Below are 12,568 nucleotides of genomic sequence, written 5' to 3' on the forward strand. Positions count from 1 at the left end.
CGATTTCTTAGTGGCCCATTAACCGATTAAGTTGATTTTTGTGCATTGTTAGTATCTGCTATAACCTAGTCAATTACAAAAAATCAACTTTATTGGACAATGCACAACTACGCGGTAGGTGTAGCGCACCATCCCTCGCCTTATTCGGAGGATTCCTATAAATCTCTCGTCCAGTTAGCTTCGAGAAACGATACGATTCTGATCTAACAAACCAGTCGTCGTATGTTCGAATCCAGGCTGGGTGGTGTTGCTTATACACACACTGTACTATACATCTCATGAGTTCGTTCAAAATCTAAACGTTTATTTGAATGTTGCATTCGTATTGGTAGTCGTATTGGTTTGCCGAGCGGCAAAAGCAGAAAGCACTTGAAAAACCTCATTGATGTGGCGAAAGTTTGAGACCGTGGTGCTGTTTTTTCGGAAAGTGCTAGTGCAACGAAATATGTGCGCAACCAAATATCTATTAACCAATTCCAGATTATACGTTTCATTAACACGTAATGATCTACATGATCCGTTGAATTTATTTTCCATTAGCAATTATGTTTTGCTGAGCGTTTGTTGATGTATACCGATGTATACCGGGTCGATAACTGGAATGGCAAGATTTAGGAAATTCTAACAGCACTGGGAGCACTGATTACGTGCTCTGCCAATGCATGTCCATTTTTAAGGCACAAAACAATACATGCATCGAACGGTAGCCATTTATCCAGCCATCTTTGAGCCATTTTCGGTTTCCTCTTAAACACGTTTCTACCCCTTTGCTTTGTTTGCTGTGTATCTTATGGGAGAAGTGAAGCAAACAGTTTTATTCATTCGTCCTAATCTGTGATTTTATCCAGACTTGAGCACCCCTACATCCCCAGTGGTGCCTCCTTGCAGTTTCGATTCAAGCAGAATAAAGTATCAAAACATAGGCATATCTGGACTTTATAGTCAAAGGCTGTTCGCACGCTTCGCTTTATGTATGCATTTCACGGTTTGGCGGTTAAATTGCAAATCATCCATATCGAACGACGGCGATAGGCGAGCATCCAACCGAAGGTTGGTCGCCTCGATTCTACCAGCACGCATAATGAAATTATTGCTAACGGGCTGCTTACAAATGAGCCTCAATTAGAATAGGTATTATTTCGGGCAACTCGTAATATATGAGGCAACTGAAGGCAGCAGGGCGTTTTAGTACAGATTGTTCATTCGAATTCCAGATTAATTTCTGTTGAAGGTATTCAATAGGCATCTGAGCTATTACATTTCTATGGACTACCGTGTTTGGTTCTTGAATACGTAATTAAACAAGTATTACTCATAACGTTAAAGAATCTGTAGTAATTTCCGATATTGTTATGAAGAATGGAATGTATGTCGTCGTGACCAAAACTGGCCATGAATTCAGTGAAAACTGCACTTATTGCTCATGGACCCCACTAAAGTAATGTTAATTGCATAACGATTCCCACGTAACCCAGCCCGGTTGGTGGAAACCGCCTAGTGGATGATTACTTCTGTTCGAACTCAACAGCATCGTGCAGAAAACAACTCGGCCAATGTTCACTTTTGGACCTCATACCATATTACACCTCCCGACACCACAACAACTGTTGGATAACTCTAACCTCCAGGTGATTACGCTCTTGCGGAGTCCTGCTCCGAAAAACACGCACAGCAATTTCAGGCCAACCGGCCTGTCTGTCCTGTCAATCGTGCCCCGCGTCGTAGAAATTCCACGCTAAGCGCACCATTTGCAAACACAAACCCACCTATACCAGCGTTAATCGCACCGTCTGAACGGCACCGAAGACGCCGATAATTCACCCAATTTCAAGAAAGTGAAAATCAAGCATTGAAACCACCAGGCAAAATCATGAACACTTAATCAACTCGCGTAAAGTGCAACCGGTTCGCCGTCAATTTTCCATCTGGAAAACCAGGTCGCGCCGTGTCTAAGGACGCGAAGCTTTTCTAGCACTTTTGTGTTGGTAGTATACAAATACAATACTGAAAAATAAAATGCTGAAAACTGGTCATGTTAATATTCCAAAAGCAATTTAAATTTTTTTTTATGTCATTACATAGAAAAAAACTAAACCAAACAATTTAAATTACGTATCTACTTACATCAATTTCTTTCGTCGAATGAAACCGAATCCAATCTTCCCACTGAAAACAGCCGTTTTACACCGACCAGAGCGCCGCCAAAAAATTGGCTAAAATTGAGGCAAAAGCATGAAAAAAATAAATAAACCACTTGAGGGCGATGCCCCAGTGCTCCACTGGCCGCACGGTGAAATGTAGGTGAAAATTCACTTTTTTTCTCGCCCGCCGGCCACGCGCACTAAGCTTCCCGCGTCTGTTTACATATTTATCCGACGCGACGCGACGACCGACCGACCGACGGCTGGTTTTGTTGATGCTGTTGACTGTTGCCATTAATGATGCTGCTAGTTGCTAGTTACGCAACAAGCTGCAATGGTCAGTCAGCCAAGTCAAGTCAGACTTTGCCGTCCGATAACTGACTGGCGCTTTCGTAATTTTTACCATTATCGGCCACGGGTAACCGCGGGGCAAACAAGGCGTCAGCTAGTGGTCATCATTGTACCGACGACCACACGTCATAATGGGTTGAAAAAAGCCTCTTTGAAGACTCTTATCGGAGGCGTAGTTCATTACGAAGATCATATCTCTGGGGAGAGCATGCGGTGCATGCAGTTACTTAGTATTGTGAAGTTACTACTAAGTAGTTTTATTGAAAGCCCCGCTTGAAGCCAGAAACGCCAGACCGGTCTGATCAGGAAGAATAAGTCAATATCTGCCTGACTAGATGAACATTGCTTTACTGAATGTTGGCATGCGTACAATTTACACTTTACGCAGACCAGTTTTATATACCATCTTTTAGCAGTTTATAAAAATCGGAAGGCATTTTGCACCCATAAGGAACTTGTTCATTCCTTAAATTCCTTTATCTGATAGTTTTAAAATTCAATTTTCTGCAAAAATAAAAAGATGTTGGCTATTTCAAGATGTTAAGCCGAACCATCTCAACCACAGTCGTACAATGATCATAGCAATGATTCGATCGAACAAATAAGATTTTTCTCATGTAAACTTAATCAAAGGAAGCTAAAATTATGATTTTCGTAAAATTATTTTCTGAGCAAATGATAGGTTAGAAATAGTTCTCAAATCGGTTTTTGTTTTTTGCATCCAACTCTTTACTCAGATATTTTTTTGAAATCAAATACACTGAAGTCGCTTTTCACGTGTTTTATTATTACTTCACAAGAATGTAAGTAATTAGGTAGGGGAGAGTAGTCAACAGTGAGACAACAGGAACAGTGAGTCAACGGGAATAGCTACGTCATAAAACATTCAAGATCCATGATATTTTCGTGCAAAGTCAAGTTTGTAAACCTACATTGCATAATGTAGTTTGAGAAAAATTTGTTGATTTTTTAACATATTTTTCAACAAAAGTTAGTTTTGGGGGGGTCAAAGTAAATTTTGTTGCAATCATTTTCAAGTGATTTTCAACAACAAAATACATAATAAATTAAAATTAAAATTACTGCTTGGTATCACATACTAATAAGAGTAAATATTTGAAAAAAAATGACAATCGAATTGTTTGCTAACTCCGCCAGTTCACTATTTTTCATAAAACATTCTTATCGGCAACGGTGAGACACAGAGTCGTGGGTGACACTGAGACATAGCTTTTTCCATGCAAATTTCTTCGAAATTTTTTTTTCATGTTCAATTGCAAATCAATCCATAGGAATTGACTGGAAATGATTTCTGAAGTGTAAGTTAAAAGTCAGATGTCCAGGATTTGTCCTTTATATGAGCATAAATGTATATGTGAAAATAATCGGAATTTTCAATCATACCCATAATAATGTATGGTTTATAGACACAATAAACAACACGACACAATAAACATGTTCTTTATTACCCAAAAATATGGTTTAAATCGATTTCAAATTTGTGTCTCAGTATGCAATACTCGTTGTTTCACTCTTTCCATCTATTGGTTAACAGTGAGACAAAAATACACCTACACGATTGTGGTTGTAACTAATTTAGCTTATAACCAAAACCACTGAAACTTTTTTTGAGGTAACTAGAAGGATACACCTTTCAAATAAATTGAAGAGCGCGTTGGTAGCTGTCATCAAAAGAAAATTAATTTTTTGGAAAAAAAGTGTCTCACTGTAGACGTCTCTCCCCTATATACATTTCGGAGTTTACGCGATTTTCGGGGTTCACGCAGTATTCTACGCGATATTTGGAATTTTCGCGGTTGTATTCCACATTTTTGCATTTTCGATTCACAATTTTGAATCACGCGAAACGTAGGGGAATGTCGTCGTGGTTGGGCCATCTTTTGGTCCACAAATCTCATTTCAAAAGAAACTTGGAAATTTAACAAAGGTCTAAAAACAAAGGTCTAAATACGAACTATTAATAAGACCTTTGTTAAATTTCCAAAGTAAATAATTAATACATGCGAGTTGAGTTGAGTAGAAAGGTTCGGTTGGAGAAAATGAGGTTGAAGAGAGTTATGAGCTCTGTACCCACTTACCCCGTATTCCCACTTGCCCCGGGGTACCTTACATCACAGTGTGTAAAACCCGTACCTGATATGATATGTCACTACAGTAGAGAATTCAAAACTATCTAATAAAAGCGCACTCATATTGAAAATTTTGCCTCGTCTTTTTTTTCTCTCTAGTGCCCTGGCTTGGCCTAAAAGTGACTATAATCAAAACAAAAAAAACTGATAACACATGAATGCATGGTCGTTCAGTTGATGCTAAAATGTGCTGAACACATTTTTCATATCCGTGATCAAAAACATGTTTCGAGTGTGGCTCTGAGCCATCAAAAGGGAAGACCGTCTTGAAACTGTCTTACCCATCAGAAGATTATTATGACTTTCATTTTTATAAATAGATAAAAAATGTGTGAAGTCGCATTATACCGCATTTATTTTGATTCACCATGATACGTTACTGTTATGTCTTAGTAGAATTTCAAACATAAGTAAACGAAACATTTTAGTTCATGGTTCTACTACTATGATAATAGTAGAATCCTACAGAAATCATTCGTTATACCCATCATATGTTATTGCCACTGCATACCGGTATTACATGGCCGCGAGTTCCCTATAAGCCTAACTGTAGGCATCTCGTTTTAATGAGTACAGTGGCCCCCCAAGTATGCATCCCTATTTGCTCAACTAGCAAGTGGTTTGTTTCGACTATTTTTGATTGGTATCAAATTTTGCTGATAAGTTGGATACCACGCAAGGACTCATTTTCCAGTTAACATAATTTTTTCGACAAGAGTAACTTTTCAAAACGAGCGTATGAGTGAGAGATTTTTTCCAAAAATCATACATCGATTGCTAGTTATTTGATCAAAATGAAGTCAAAGGAAAACTTGATGCATATTAAGTGTCAATTCAATAGTAATCTATGAGATTACTGAGATCTATTGAGATAATAGAGCATATATCGGTTTGGCCATGTCTAAAAACCGGCGTTAATTGTTACCTAGTCAAAACACGTTTTTTAAGTATAACTTGTAAACTGCTGTTTTGTTTATAAATAAACTTCCTAGAAAACTTTACTGCAGAAAGAGATTCAATTTGGCACTAAGGTCATTGGAATCGGTTGTGCGGTTCCGGAGAAATTCGTGTCACATAGTTTTTACATTTTTGCTTGTAACTTTTAAACACAACGTCGGACCACGAAGCAATTCAATAGTGATATATACTCAAGTCTTTTTTTATATGGTTTAGTTTTACGATTCTGGAATTAACGCAGTTTATAAGACAATTTTTGATTTGACACGGTTTATTTTATGACGATTTTCGAATTAACACGGCTTTTCAAACAGCTTTCTTTATGTACCACGTATCCCCTGTGTAAAAAAAGACTTGAGTATACTAAGCAATAACATTTTTTAAACATAAGTAATAACCCAAGTAACATTTTTGTTATATAACAGCTTATTAAACTATTGTACAGGTAATTCCTGTAGAATAAGTGCTCAATAAGCTATTATACAACAAAAATGTTACTTTGGAACGGACGAATCGGTTCATCCATCTCAGAGAAACAGGCGACAGAAACAGCATAACACACACAAACACACACACACACACACACACACACACACACACACACACACACACACACACACACACACACACACACACACACACACACACACACACACACACACACACACACACACACACACACACACACACACACACACACACACACACACACACACACACACACACACACACACACACACACACACACACACACACACACACACACACACACACACACACACACACACACACACACACACACACACACACACACACACACACACACACACACACACACACACACACACACACACACACACACACACACACACACACAAACACATACATGCATACATTGCTCAATTCGAACCATATCGATTGCTGACATTTGGCCCTCCAGGCAAGGTTGCCAACAGGTTTTCCCGAAAATCTGGCGAACCGAATAATAATGTCTGGCAAAAATCTGATGGTCAATTAGTCCGATGGGGAGGCGTTTTCCTGAAAAAATCTCGTCCAAAATTAGAAGTGATGACCTTTTTACCTTTGTTATACTATAACAAAGGTTTAAAAATTGGTCGAAAAACACGAAATTGATCCGAGGCCCGGAGGGCCAAGTCACATATACCAATCGATAGGGTTCGACGATTTGAGCAATGTCTGTGTGTGTGTGTGTGTGTGTATGTATGTAATGATTTTTTCTATCGCCTGTTTCTCAGAGATGGCTGAGCCGAATGGTTCGCTATTACTTTTGTTTGAAAGGTGTTATTGTCTAGTAGATCACTATTGAGTTGCTTCGTGATACGACGTTTCGTTTAAAAGTTATAAGCAAAAATGTGAAAAATACGTGCCACGGGTTTCTTCGAAACTACATGACCGATTTCATCGATCTTAGTATCAAATGAAAGCCCTTATTAAAGGTAAATTGTTCAGGAATTTTTAATTGAAAACAAACAAGTAGTTTAAAAGTTAGCCTTAAAAAACCTGTTTTGACAAGGTAATATTATCGCCTGTTTCTTAGAGATGGCCAAACCGATTTATGCGCTATTAGTCTCATTCGAAAGATAATATATCCTAATAGATCACTATTGAATGGTTTTTTGATTGGACGTTTAATTTGAAAGTTATGAGCAACCGTATACACCCCACCAAAATTAACAATAATTTATAATGATTTTAACCAAGATAATTTACCTAATTTCAATTATTTTAATATGAAACGAGAGGTTTTGACACTACGAATATATATGCAAAATTTCATAAGAATTGGTTTTACCGGTTAAAATATATTAACCGTCGAACACTCGCGCCAACTTTTGTAACACAGTTACTCGCGCGCACAATAGCCCCAAACCAAAGAAAACGTGTGCACTAGAGTTTTGACTGGGAAAACTTGATTTTAGGTTTATCGAACCTTTGGAAGAGTTTCTTGAAATTGAAAGCTCTTTCGTCTGGTGGAATTTAAATTTTTATTAATCCCCCTAAAAGTAAAATAAAAAAAATATTTTTCTTTAGTGTCAATATAACACATTGATGTGTTCTGCAAAGTTATAGAGCATATTATTACAAGAAATTTTGCTAAAGACAGTAACCTTCTATCTCTTTAGCGAAGATAGAAATATCTTATTTATTATTTATGAATTTGTAAAATCAGTTTTTCTATTTTTGCTCTTTTTGTAATTGTTGTATGACTTTTTCATGTACTACAAAATTATACAAATAGTAAAAATACACAACTTTGCTGAAAATAGTATACCTGTATGTTTGCTTGTTTAGGAACTGTAGAACTTTGATTATAAAGAATACCCTAATTTTGACTTCTAATTACTCGACTACCAGCAGACGGATACATTTTAAACATTTTACATTTGCTGATAGTTTTTCTGCATAAATTTTCCCAACAATTTAAATTATTAATGCATTGACTAATTATGATATTTTGCTCACAATAAGTTTGTTGAAGAATATACGTTAGTTAAACAACGATTTGTAACTTTATAACAATATGGCGTTAAAAAACCTACACGTGTTGTTTAAAATACAACAGCGTGAGTTAATAAAAATTGATGAAGATTATTCAAGAAAACTCTATTGATGTTATTCAAATAGAATGGCATTACAGGAAACTATGCATAGTTCAAAAACCTATAAACTAGACCTTTACTAGACTATGTATATGCTAAAGGATAAGATTTCCTCTTACAACTTACTTTTATTTGCACTTACTCAGATTAATAACAACTTACTTATCCTTACTCAGACATTTAATGAAAAAAGTATCTATCAAAATTTAAAAGTGTTCCTATTTTGTTCAAATTTTGTAAACTTTTTCAATTTTCAAAAATTTTATGTAAACCAACGCACTACGCAACGATAACCAATAGATGAATTATGTTCCGAAGACGTGTCGATTTCTATCTCAAATAGCAAGTAAGACCGTATAACAAAGGTTCCTTTCACCACTAGGTGGATTAAATCGGGTTTTTCAAGACGGTGGATCGAAAATCTGGCAAAAATCTGGCTCATTGCCAAATATCTGGAAGATTTTGAGCATTGTCTGTTTGTCTGGCGCGCAATCAAAAATCTGGCAAAATCCAGATTTATCTGGCATACTGGCAACCGTGCCTCCAGACCTTCGTTCTATTTCGCGTTTTCGACCAATTTCTAAACCTTTGTTATATAGTATGACGAAGGTGAAAAGAACAGGTAACATGAAAAAAAGAAAAACAAAACTAAAATCTTGACAGAATGCGAGGGACAAATGGAAAAGAACAAAATGGAGAAATTAAAGTGATAACGAGGCAAAAACGAGGAGTCTGGACAGAAAAAAAACGGGAGAAAAAAAGCAAAAAGAAAAAAAAGTTACAGAAAAGAAGGAAAAACGAGGAAAGCAAGAAAAAATGTCGACAAACTGGACAGAAAAGGTGAAAAACCGGGATAGAAAAGGAGAAAATACGGGAGCAGGAAAATTAAGAAACGAAAACAAGAAAGAAGAAAATGGAGAGGATATGTGAAAACAGAAAAGAAAAATAGAACGTGACAGAAAAGAAAGAAAAGCCGACATAATAAGCGAAAGAATAGAACAGACGAAAACGAATAAACAGAAAGAAGTCAACGGGACAGAATACAAAAAGCGAAACGGAAAAAAATAAAACAAGGGTCTGTAAACGAAGAAAATTGAAAAAAAGTCGAAAAACGGATTGGAATAGAGAAAACCAGACGAAAATCAGGACTGACAAATGTGAAAAACGAGACAGGAGACAAGAAAAAGGAAGCAGTGAGCAGAAAAATAGGAAAAACGAGAGAGCAAAGGAGGGAAACCGAGATAAATAGCGGGAAGACGGGAAAAAAGAGGGAAACAGGAACAGAAAACAAGAGAAATTGAAAGAGAAAAGAAGACAGAAAAAAGAAAACCATTAAAGGAAACGAGAAAAAAAAGGAAAAGTGGCCAAAGAGGTTATTAAAGGAGAAAGTTGGGATAAAAGTGAATGGCAAAATGTGACAGAAATAGAAGAATTCTATTCAGGAAAAACGGACCAAAAACATGTAAAACGAAATGTAAAAAGACAAAAAACGGGAGTTTTAAAAGGAAAACTGGTGAGAAAAGGGAAAAACGAGAGCCAAAAACAGAATAAACGAAGGAAAAGCGGAGCATCTGAAAGAGAAAAAACGAAACAGGTGAAGTTGAATATCGAGGCCTGGAAAGGAGATAAAAAGAGTTGGAAAAAGACGAAACCCGGAAACGAAAAAAGGTAAGCAAAAACATGAAAAATGGGAGAAATTAAAAAAAAACGGCCTAAAACTGAAAATAAGAGAAAATGGGACAGCATCTGAAGAAAAACGGAACAATGAAATAGAAAACACCAGACAGAAAGAAAGAGAAACGAGAAAAAAAAAGAAAAAAACAAAAAAATTGAGAACAAAGACCAAGAAAACAGTAGGAAAAAGAAGAAAAAACGAAACAAAAAGTGGAATAACGGAACTGGAAAAAAGAAAAAGAAGATGTAAAGATGTAAAATGAGTGAGAGAGTAAGCGAAAAATGCCAACCTTGGCTTCAAGTACAAATTCGTGTCTGTTCAAGTTTAACGTCAATGTCAAATCAAGTCAAGTTCCATGAAGTAAATAATAAAGGGATATAGGGTACGGGTGGTTATTTCCAGCTCATTAAGCGGTAGCCTGAACAATATTCAGGAACTACGTTGAAACTATAATTATTCGTGACAAGATTTTTATACCAGTAGATAGAATAATATTTACTGAATATCGGCGTGTATTTTGGTCTTAATAAAACGCTACTGAATTTGAGTTATAGTCGCGAGAAATGATGAAGTCGCTGCGGCTAAATTGAGCCCATTTTATATAGTGGTGTCTGTGTTTTTTAAATCCGACAGGCCGAAATAGCTAGCATAGCGATTAAATGCTTTTCAAAAACAGATAAAAAGAGACAAGAAAAGCGAGACCGATGGATAACTTCTCGCTATTGCCTACATTCCGGGCTCATTGAAGATAATTAGTTTTGCAGTGACAACAGCTTGCTGCTGGCGCTAGTGTATCATTGAATCGTTCGTATACAGTAGCGCCAGTTCACTCAAATACCAGATATGTCAGCACATATATTGAAAGTAGTGTAAATAACGCACCATATGCTGGAATTAAAAAAAAAATGCTGCTAATGGCTAGTGAATGAAAATTGATTTATATTTTCATATCAGAGGGGAATTTTTGTGTTCTTCCGTGATAAAAAGAAGTAGAATTGTTTTGTGAGAGCATATTCACAGCTGTTTAGTTTCTAGAATAAGTAAACGTGATCATAATTGTGTGTTTTCTAAACCAGCATCAAGAGCGAATACGCGTAAGCGTTTGCTGCTAGTTTTTTTCAGCCTGGTAACGTGCTAGTGGAAAAACAGTTGTTTTGATGTTTATTGAATAAAATTAAGCAAATTACTTACCTTTTTATGAAAATAGTTATAACACATTAAAGCCTATGAGTGCTACATTCGTTTCAGTATTGTTATATAGCGGTAAAGATTTTATTTGGGAAATTGTAGCCAAAAAAGGTAATGTATGCCGAAATTAGTAGCGTGATGGGAATACCCTCCCGTACCCTAGTATACTAGGGTGTTGGATGGGTTCGTCTACGGCGGGTCTTCGTCTACTTTCCAGACATATCGACAAGAAACCAGCATTATAACCAATTTTGATGCGAGTTACAGTCAAACCAACCTGGTATTGATATTTATGGATTTTCTCTTCGCTATCGAGGAAAAGATTATACTAGAAAATTACTATTTTTTAATATTTGTTCAAAAAATAGAAGTCCTCTTGGTTTTTCTATCAGTTTTGAGTATGACGAAGAGTGACTACTTGAAATTTTTAGCACTATTTCCACTCTTTTTATAGAAGTTGGGTGGCTCTTGGACACGGCTTAAAGAATACGTGCATAGATTTTTGTAAATAATTGCTGATTTGTCTGTCCGTGCTAAACGAAAGAATTCTGGTTTATGACGAAGTTTATTTTCGTATGACGAACTCCCGCCGGAGCATGAAAAATTGTTCCACTGAGAAATGTAAGTTCCGAATTTTTTTTCAGGCTAAATGGATATACATGTACAATCAAGATGTGTCAGATTTATCTGGTGTAAAAAACTTGAGTACTTCTGGTCTAATTCTTATAAAAACTCGCAAAAAAGTCTGGATCGTGTTTATGTAGGTCCGAAGAAGGTCCGTAACCCTATACAAAATAGAAATAGACATAACGTTTTCGCATATATTGCGACATTAGCCCCTATTTAGACTACCCCGATTTACACAATTATCACAGTCGAATCTCGCGCACGATTTCGCTCAAGGAAAATGAAGTGAAAAAGAAGGGCAAGAAGAAAAAAGAAGTCAAATTCATAATTTGATTAAACTAAAAGCTACTCTAGTGTCAAATTACCAGTGCAAGATGGGGTATGCTTCATTAAATGATTATCACAGTAGTCTAAATAGTCATAAAAGGGGCAATATGCTCCTGCAATCAATTGTTGGCGGTGTTGGCGGATGATGCAGTGAGAGGCAGGCGCATGCTCCACAAATTTTATAAAGATATGAATGTTGACTAGTAAGTAAGACTAGGTAGATTACAATGCACTGGCTATGTAGCTTAACTAACACAAGTATGGTTGCAAGGGTTTGCCCATGAGCAACACGTTGCATTGTTTGTATAAATTGTACGGGAATGAGAAGTTGGCATGGGTTGCCTGTATATAGTTTCAATAATTAATTTACTATACTTATTCTCTCTTATAGAGGGACACTGGAAAATAATACATTCGATTGTAAGATTTAGGGCTAATTCTGGCCTGCTGGTTAACAACATATTTGGAAATTTGAAAGGATTTCTGGAATTTTGTTATCAACCACCATGTTATTTGTTCTGTAGGAGATCT

This window comes from Sabethes cyaneus, chromosome 3, assembly GCF_943734655.1.
Source record: "Sabethes cyaneus chromosome 3, idSabCyanKW18_F2, whole genome shotgun sequence".
In the NCBI taxonomy this organism is placed as follows: Eukaryota; Metazoa; Arthropoda; class Insecta; order Diptera; family Culicidae; genus Sabethes; species Sabethes cyaneus.